Here is an 8,438-nt window from a genome sequence, read left to right as displayed (position 1 = left end):
CAAAACATGAAAAATAATAAGTGTCAGCAAGAATGGGGAGAAAAGAGATCACTATTGGTGGTGTAATTTAGTAAGTCATTTTGGAAAACAGTACAGGAGGTTCTTCAAAAAGCTAAAAACAGCTGGGCAGAGTGGCACACACCGGTAATCTCATAGATTTGAGAGGCTAAGGCAGGAGAATTGCAATTTCAAGGCCAGCCTGGGCAACTTAGGGAGACCTTGTCTCAAAATAAAAAATAAATAAATAAATAAATATTTTAAAAGGAGAGGAAGGTAGGAATGTCATTCAGTAGTAGAGTACCCCTGGTTTTAATCCTCAGTACCCACACTCCACACAAACATACACACACAAATCTAAAAACATAATTACTATATGATCCAGCAGTCCCACTACTCCTACTACTCCATGTATACCCAAAGGAATTAAGATCAGCATTCATTGCAGCATTATTCACAATATTCAAAACATAGAAACAATCTAAGTGTCCATCAATAGATGAAAAGATTTTAAAACTTTGGCATTAACCAAGCATGGTGGTAGGTACCTCTAACCCCAGCTATGTAGGAGGCTGAGATGGGAAGATCACAAGAGCCCAGAATTTCAAGACCAGTCCAGGCAAAATAGTAGAACCTAGTCTCAAAAGCAAACCAAAAAACAAAACAAAACTATGACATACACATACAATGGAATACTATTCAGCCTATAAAAACAGGTAATTGTCCCTTGGGACAACATGGATGAACCTAGAGGAATTAAGTAAAATAAACCAGGCAAGGAAAGAAAAATGCTTTAACCTAAATGTAAAAGATTAAAAAAAAAAAGTTGAAACTCAGAAGAAGAAAGTACAATAGTGGTTAACAGAGGCTGGATGTGGAGTGTGAGAGTAAATAGAAAAGGAAAGACATTGATCAATGGGCACAAAGTTTGTTAGATAGGAGGAGTAAGTTCTGATGTTCTTTCCATAGCACAGCACTTTCCATAGCACACACCATTTAAAAATGTGTTCTACTGAGCTATATCTCTAGCTATTTTTATTATTTTATTTTATTTTTAAGACAGGGTACTACTTAGTTGCCTAGGCTGACCTCGAACTTGCTAACCTCTTTCCTCTGCCTCCTAAGTAGCTGGGATTAGGGGCCTGAGGCACAGTGCCCTGCTGGGAGAAAGGTTTTAAACTGGGAAGCTCACAGAAGCAAGAGGAAAATGTCCTTTACAATTCTGGTTTAAAGGTTGACCATGTGCTGCCTAGGGTGTACAAGGACCTAGGTCCAATTCCTAGCACCATCCATATGCACAAATGCTGTGGGGACTTCTCCCTCTCCTCATTGCTTCCTTACCATAGGCTAAGGAGGGAGAGCTGGAACCCAGGAATGTCTGGTCAGAGAACAAGCTCATATTAGGGTAAAGGGGGTGCAAGAGGGGAGAAGACCCCCCTTCCCCCATGCAGCAGGAGCCCAGGGGACAATGAGGGTGGAACTGAGAGAAATCACAGGAAGAATCTCTTGGCAAGGAAAGTCTTCAGCCTGCAATCTCCTGAGCGTTGGGTGAAGCCACAGTCCCCACAGCGGCTGTGGGCATGTCCCTACCAGCTCCTGGCAGGAAGAAAGGAAGACCTCCAACTCCAGGTACTGAGGACTCCAGTGACTTCGGGGAGAACACAGGACTTCGGAAGCCTGTAAACTGTTCCCCAACACGGGTGGGAAGCGATCCCCTTGAATATTGCTCAAGGGAGCAACCTGGGAGACAGCCCCGGGAGCTCGGCAGCGTCCAGAGTAAAAAAAAAAAAGTCCGAAAACCAACCACAGGGCAAAGAAGCGGCGGCAAGGCAAGGTGCAGCAGGGATCTAGGTCTCGGGACAAGGCTAGGGTGGGGGTGGGGGTGGGGGACCTTGAAAAGCGGAGTTGAGATTCCCTGGAAAACTGGCTGCGTCCAGTCTCGCACCACACCCCTCCACCACCCAGGGTCCGTGCACCTGAGCGCGTCAGTCCCGGGGACGCTCAGCTCTCGCTGGAACCAGCCCGCAGCCCTGGAATCTCACAGCTCTGAAGGTCCACAAGGAGCCTACTCACCAACTGAGGCACTCTCCGGAGCACAGAGGACAAGGAAGGCCAGGAGCTGAGCCCCATACTGGGCGAGTCTGCCACCCCTTCAGCAGACCCGACAGATGGCGAAAAACTGAAAGTGCTCTGAAAAACCGCATGAGCAGAGCCAGTGGTTGAGTGGAGGAACACTGATCTCACTCTGTCACTGTTGCTTAAGTAGCAGCTGCTGGGCAGGGAGGAGTGTGTCTGAAGGGTGGGGCTTTCCCTCCCAAGTATATTTTCTTTTTAAAGCATTTTTTTAAGAGAGAGATAATTTTTTAATATTTATTTTTTAATTTTTCGGTGGACACAACATCTTTGTTTTATTTTTATTGGGGATGAGGACCAAACCCAGCGCCCGGCGCATGGCAGGCAAACGCGCTACCCCTTGAGCCACATCCCCAGCCCCGTGTCTTTTCTTGACAGGATTCCTGTACATCCTTAGACGTTTTTGAGCAACAATGGAGGTGTAGCTCAGTGGGTAGAATGATTACCTGGTATGCACAAGGTCCTGAGTTCAATCCCCATGACACCAAAAGAAAAAAAAAAAACAAACAAAGTGCTAAGGAAGAGTGGTGAGGGTAGGCATCTCACAGCTTCATGCATAGTTGTTGTTTAGATGCCTGCCTAATCATTTTTCCCTTTTGTTTTTTTCACAAATAAGTATCTTAAGTCTACTCATGGAGCCTTTAGGCAGTATCTGGACCTTGATCCTGGAGGACTCTGATCCTGGAGGCAAATTCTGAGATACAAAGTTCTGAAAGGAAACAGAATCAGAACAAGTTATTTAAAATGGCCCATGTGCTTTGGAGAACATGAATGTAATTGGCCAAGGCTTGAAGCATCTCTTTCAGCACCACTGCACAAGGTCATCAGTGTCCACACATGAAGCTGAGAAAATCTGGGCAGATGGAGGACCTGAAAGGGATCTGGAAAGTCAGACCACATGTGCTGAGATTGATGGTGTTCCTGCCCATCCTACAGCTCTGAATCTGTTGTGCAGCAGATCCAAGTGCCACCAAAGATGAAGAGGGCAAGGAGTTTGCATAGTATTGGGGGGCAATTCAGAAGCCTCAAAAACTAACCTCCTTAAATTATCAAATTAACAGGAAATCTGGGCAGGAGATGTCAGCGACTATACATTCAGGCCCACCCAGGTCTTCATCCATAACTGATGCTTCTACCAACTCCACGGTGATGGAAATAGCTTGTGAGGCTGCTGCATGTCTACCAGGAGAAGAGGCAACTGCAGAAAGAATCAAGAGATTCGAAGTAAACAACCTCACCAGACTTTTAGTTTGGTGGCCTCCACCACAGATGGCAGCCTCCACACAGACTCTGTGAATGGAACCAGACCAGCACAAGAAGGCTGCCATTGCTGACCTTGCAGCAGAAAATTCTGAAGCTCACAGAACAAGTCAAGATTACACAAACAAGCCGGGTGCAGCAGTGCACACCTGTACTCCCAGCAGCTCAGGAGGCTGAGGCAGGAGGATTGTGAGTTGAAAGCCAGCCTCTGCAGAAAGTAAGGTGCTAAGCAACTCAATGAGACCTTGTCTGTAAATAAAATACAAATTAGTGCTGGGGATGTGGCTCAGTGATTGAGGCCCCTGAGTTCAATCCCTAGTACCCAAATAAATAAATAAATGAAAGATTACACAAACAACCCAAGGGACAACAATGTTAATGAGTATTTAAAGCTTGCCAACACTGCAGACAAGAAACAGGCCACTGATATCAAACAGATATCAAACAGAAGAAGCATCAGAAATCTGCTCAAACCATCCTTCAGCTACAAAAGAAGCTTAGTATTACTACCAAAAGCTCTCAAAGGTAGAGCAGAAGGCATCCTCTGGCAGCCCAAAGGATGTCTTCAGGAATGTGCACCGAGATCTGATGAATATAGGAGGAAAGGTGCCTGGCTTCAGTGAAGGTGTGGTGGATAGTGACAAAGGTGGCCTTTCCAGCTCCTCCCAGGTTAATCATTCATCAGTAGAAGCTGTGATCTCAACACCAGAGATCCACATTCCTATTTCAGAACAAAATTGGCAGTGCAGACAACTCCCCTAACCTGAAGGACCTTTTTAAGGGAATGATGGAAGGGGTTGTCTTTGGGAATGATTTAGAGTAAGAACAAGTGGATAATGAAGAAGAATTTGAATTTTAAATTATTTTGAATTTTCAGTAGAGCCCAAAATATGGTAGTGAGGAAGATTATTCTAATGCCACTTCAGGCTCAATGTGAGTCAACTGGTGCTGTAGCTGTAGGGTATCCAGCTCCAAAACTAACCTCCTTGACATGCAGGATTTAATGCACTACTCAGGATTTGATGCACTACTACATGAGATGGAAGAGATTCAGGAAACCCAGGCTAGACTACCATCCTCCAGTGAACCACAAGCCACTCCAAAATCAAAACCTGTGTTCATTTTATCTTTATCTCCCCTACAAATCCCTTTTTAAAGTTAAACTAGCTGGGTGTAGAGGTATATGCCGGTAATCCTGGCTCCTCAAGAGAGAGAGAGAGGTAGGAGGATCACTACTAAATTGAGGCCAGCCTGGACAAATTAGCAATACCTTGTCTCAAAAAATAAAAAGGGCTCAGTGCAGTGGCACACACTTGTAATCTCAGCAACTCTGAAGGCTGAGGCAGAAGGATCACAAGTTCAAAGCCAGTCTCAGAAACTTAGCTAGGACCTAAGCAACTTACAAGACCTTATCTTAAAATAAAAAGTAAAAAGGACTGGGGATGTAGCTCAGTGGCTAAGCACCCCTGGGTTCAATCCTCAGTACCAAAAACCAAACAAGGGCTGGGGATAATTGCTCAGTTGGTAGAGTGCTTGCTTTGCATGCAAAAGGCCCTGGGTTCAATCCCCAGCACCCCAAAAAACAAACAAAATAAAAAATAAAAAGGGCTCAGGATGTATCCTAGTGGTAGTACACCTAGTGGTAGTAGGTACAGTATGTACAGTAGGTTCAATTCCCAGGAAACAAAGGAAGGAAGAAAGAAAGAGCTATACTCATAATTACTAACCATTCTGTAAGACTTCTAGCCTATATTTTTTTCTCTGGGTGGAAATGTTATAAATCACAAAGTTCTGGGTTGGGGTTATGGCTCAGTGATAGAGCACTCGCCTAGCACATGTGCGGACCTGGGTTTGATACTCAGCACCACATATAAATAAATAAAAGAAACATATTGTGTCCACCTACAACTAAAAAATAAATATTAAAAAAAATAAATCACAAACTTCTGACAATATCTTTGGCTCACAGTCTGTGTCTTTGTGTGTGTGTGTGTGTGTGTGTGTGCACGCGTGAATGAGCACGCCTATAGGTATACATGTATGTCTTGAAATTGAGCCTGGGGGTGGTGTTCTACCACCTGGCTATATTCCTAGTTTTTGTTTGTTTGTTTTGATTTTTGCAGTACTGGATACTGGGGATTAGGGATTGAATCCAGAGGTACTCTACCACAGTATCACAATAAACCCTTTTATTTTTTGAGAGTCTCACTAAATATCCCAGATTGGCCTCCAACTTGCCATTCTCATGCCTTAGCTTCCCAAGTTGGAATTACAGGCATGTACCACCACACCATGCTTACATTCATTTAATTAATTTATTTACTTATTTATTTATTATACTAAGAATTGAACCCAGGGGCACTTCACTATTGAGTTTTGTCCCCAGACATTTTTTTGTAAATATTTATTTTTTAGTTGTAGGTAGACACACAATATCTTTATTTCATTTTTATGTGGTGCTAAGGATTGAAGCCAGTGCCTCACATGTGCTAGATGAGTGCTCTACCACTGAGCCACAACCCCAGCCCGTCCTCAGACTTTTAATTTTTTTTTAATTTTGAGGCACTGTCTCACCAAGTTGTCAAGACTGGCCTTAAATTTGCCATGTCTCTGCCTCTCAAGTAGTTAGGACTACAGGGTGGGCCACCATGCCTGGCTATTATTAATGATTTTGATTAAGATAATTTATTTTGCACAGGAGGCATTGGAGTCCAGGCCCATTCTTGGAGAGTTTATTTTCATTAATGGAGGTCAGAAGAATGACCTTTGCTGCAGAGTGGGAGAGAAAACCCAACTCCCCTGACACCTGGTCCCAAACCCTTTCCTCTGTGATATCTACCCTCCTTCTGGACTTCCCAGGTGAGCCAGCTGCAGCACACTCTCATTCTGCTTATCCCCCACACCCCCCCCCCAAAAAAGACTTTTACTGCTTTAATAATTACATACAAGGGCTGGGTTGTGGCTCTGTGGTAGAGCACTTGCCTTGCATTCATGAGTCACTGGGTTCAATTCTCAGCACCAATATAAATAAATGAATAAGATAAAGGTCCAACAACTACTAAAAAAAAAAAAAAAATACCAGGTTGGTTCCAGGGCATTGAGATGACTGCCAGAGAGAAAAATCTTCAGAGGAGGCCCTGCAGGTTTGGGGCCCCTGATGTGGGCCACAGTCCAAGAACTGGGACTCTATTAAGCTTAAGACAAATGTAAGGAAGTGAAGCAAAGGTCTATGTTTCCCATGATGACAATTCCAGACGGTTTGTTTTTGTTGTTTCTCTTTTCTTCTTCTTACTGGGGATGGAACCTAGGGGGGCTCTGCCACTGAGTTACATCCCCAGCCTTTTTAATTTTGAGACAATTTTACTAAGTTGCCCAGGCTGGCCTTGAACTTGTGATCCTTCTGCGTATTCCAAAATTGCTGAAATTACAGGTGTCTGCCACCAGGCCTAGTTTCCTAAGGCTTTAAAAAATATATATTTGTGGTATATTACATGCATATGCCAGGCATATGCATGTAATCCTAGTGATTTGGGAGGTGGAGGCAGGAGAATTGTGATTTCAAAGTCAGCCTCAGTAACTTAGGGAGACCCTGTCTCAAAATAAATCATAAAAAGGGGCTAGGGGTGTGGCTTAATGGTTAAGCACCCCTAGGTTCAATCCCTGATACCAAAAATTTAAAAATATTTTTAAAAATATATTTAGCTGAAATGATGCATGCCAGTAATTTCAACTACTCCAGAGGCTGAGGCAGGAAGATAGCAAGTTTGAGGCCAGCCTAGGCAGCTCAGCTAGACCTTGTGTCAAAATAAAAACTAAAAAGGACTAAAGATGTAGCTCATTGGTAGAATGCATTGGGTTTTGAGTCTCAGCCCAGCTCTATCACTGAAGGGTCCCCAGGTCCCCCCTCCAGTTCCCTTATGATAGCACCTGCTTTATCAGTGCTCTGTGCTCCCCAGTTGCTGAACTCCTGGTCACCTTCTCCAGAAATTGACAATGGACCAGATGGTTATTCCTGATTTTTCCACCAAACCCAATTCAAGCTCATCAACAGTGCCAACATTAGGCTGACAATCATGACACGGAAAATCAATCAGGTAGCCATTGCAGAGATCCTAGAGCACAAAGAATCAGACAGTTCAGCATCACTATTACCCACTTTAAAACATGCACTGGCTGGGAGCTGTTTTGTTTGCCTCAGGGCTGTGACCTTCTCCAGAATCTGCAGAAGATTTCCCTGGGGACTTCAGTGCAGAGCCAACTGAAGTGGTCCACAAACATTTCTCTTTCTCCAGCCTCAATATCCATAGCCCCTACAAGCTTCTGAGTGATAATGGACAGTACACTACCTAGAAGATTCACACCCTGGATTTTACGGTATTCCAAAAAAGAGCTGACAGTAGGGTTGGCTGTCAATTTACTTAATTAATAACAGATTGGACCCAATGGGCTTCCATCCTTCAATTACCCTTCAGATCACCTCTGTCTAGTGTGTGACTTCAGCTTTAATGATGAACCTGATGGACTTTTATAAAAGCTTGTCTGGACTTTTTAATCACAAGAGACTTAACCAGGGATGTTTCAGAAAACTGAAATAGGATGAGAAGTTGCTTGAGAAAAGATTGCCAGATCTCTCATGTTATTTTTCAGTGTTTCCAGCATGCCCTTGGAAAAGAATCCCATTTGTTCACAAACCTTTTCAATTAAAACCTGTGTTGAAAAGATGTTTGCACTCATTTCAGCCTGTGTTGTTTCCTTTCCCTTAGCATTACATTTTTTGGTGGTGATGCTGGGGATTGAACCCAGGGCCTTATGCATGCAAGGCAAGCACTCTACCAACTAAGCTACAATCCCAGCCCTAGTGTTACATTTTCAATCAGCATTTAAGGACATTCAATTAGGCTTCTTGGCCAGCCACAGTGGTGCAGGCCTGTAATCCCAGCGACTTTGAAGACTGAGGCAGGAGGATGGAAAGTTCAAAGCCAGTCTCAGCAATTTAGTGAGGCCCTAAGCAACTCAGTGAGACCATGTCTCTAAATAAAATACAAAAA

The 8,438-nt window shown here is 43.7% G+C and overlaps 1 pseudogene; it reads left to right on the top strand.

Moving 5' to 3' along the window:
• Positions 1-2,762: 2,762 nt before the first annotated feature.
• LOC107160435 lies at positions 2,763-4,546 on the top strand (annotated as a pseudogene).
• Positions 4,547-8,438: the final 3,892 nt, after the last annotated feature.

Source organism: Marmota marmota, unplaced genomic scaffold (assembly GCF_001458135.2).
Source record: "Marmota marmota marmota unplaced genomic scaffold, marMar, whole genome shotgun sequence".
Taxonomy (NCBI): domain Eukaryota; kingdom Metazoa; phylum Chordata; class Mammalia; order Rodentia; family Sciuridae; genus Marmota; species Marmota marmota.
Note: the sequence above shows the minus strand (reverse complement) of the source record. Positions and strands in the feature narration are given on the sequence as shown.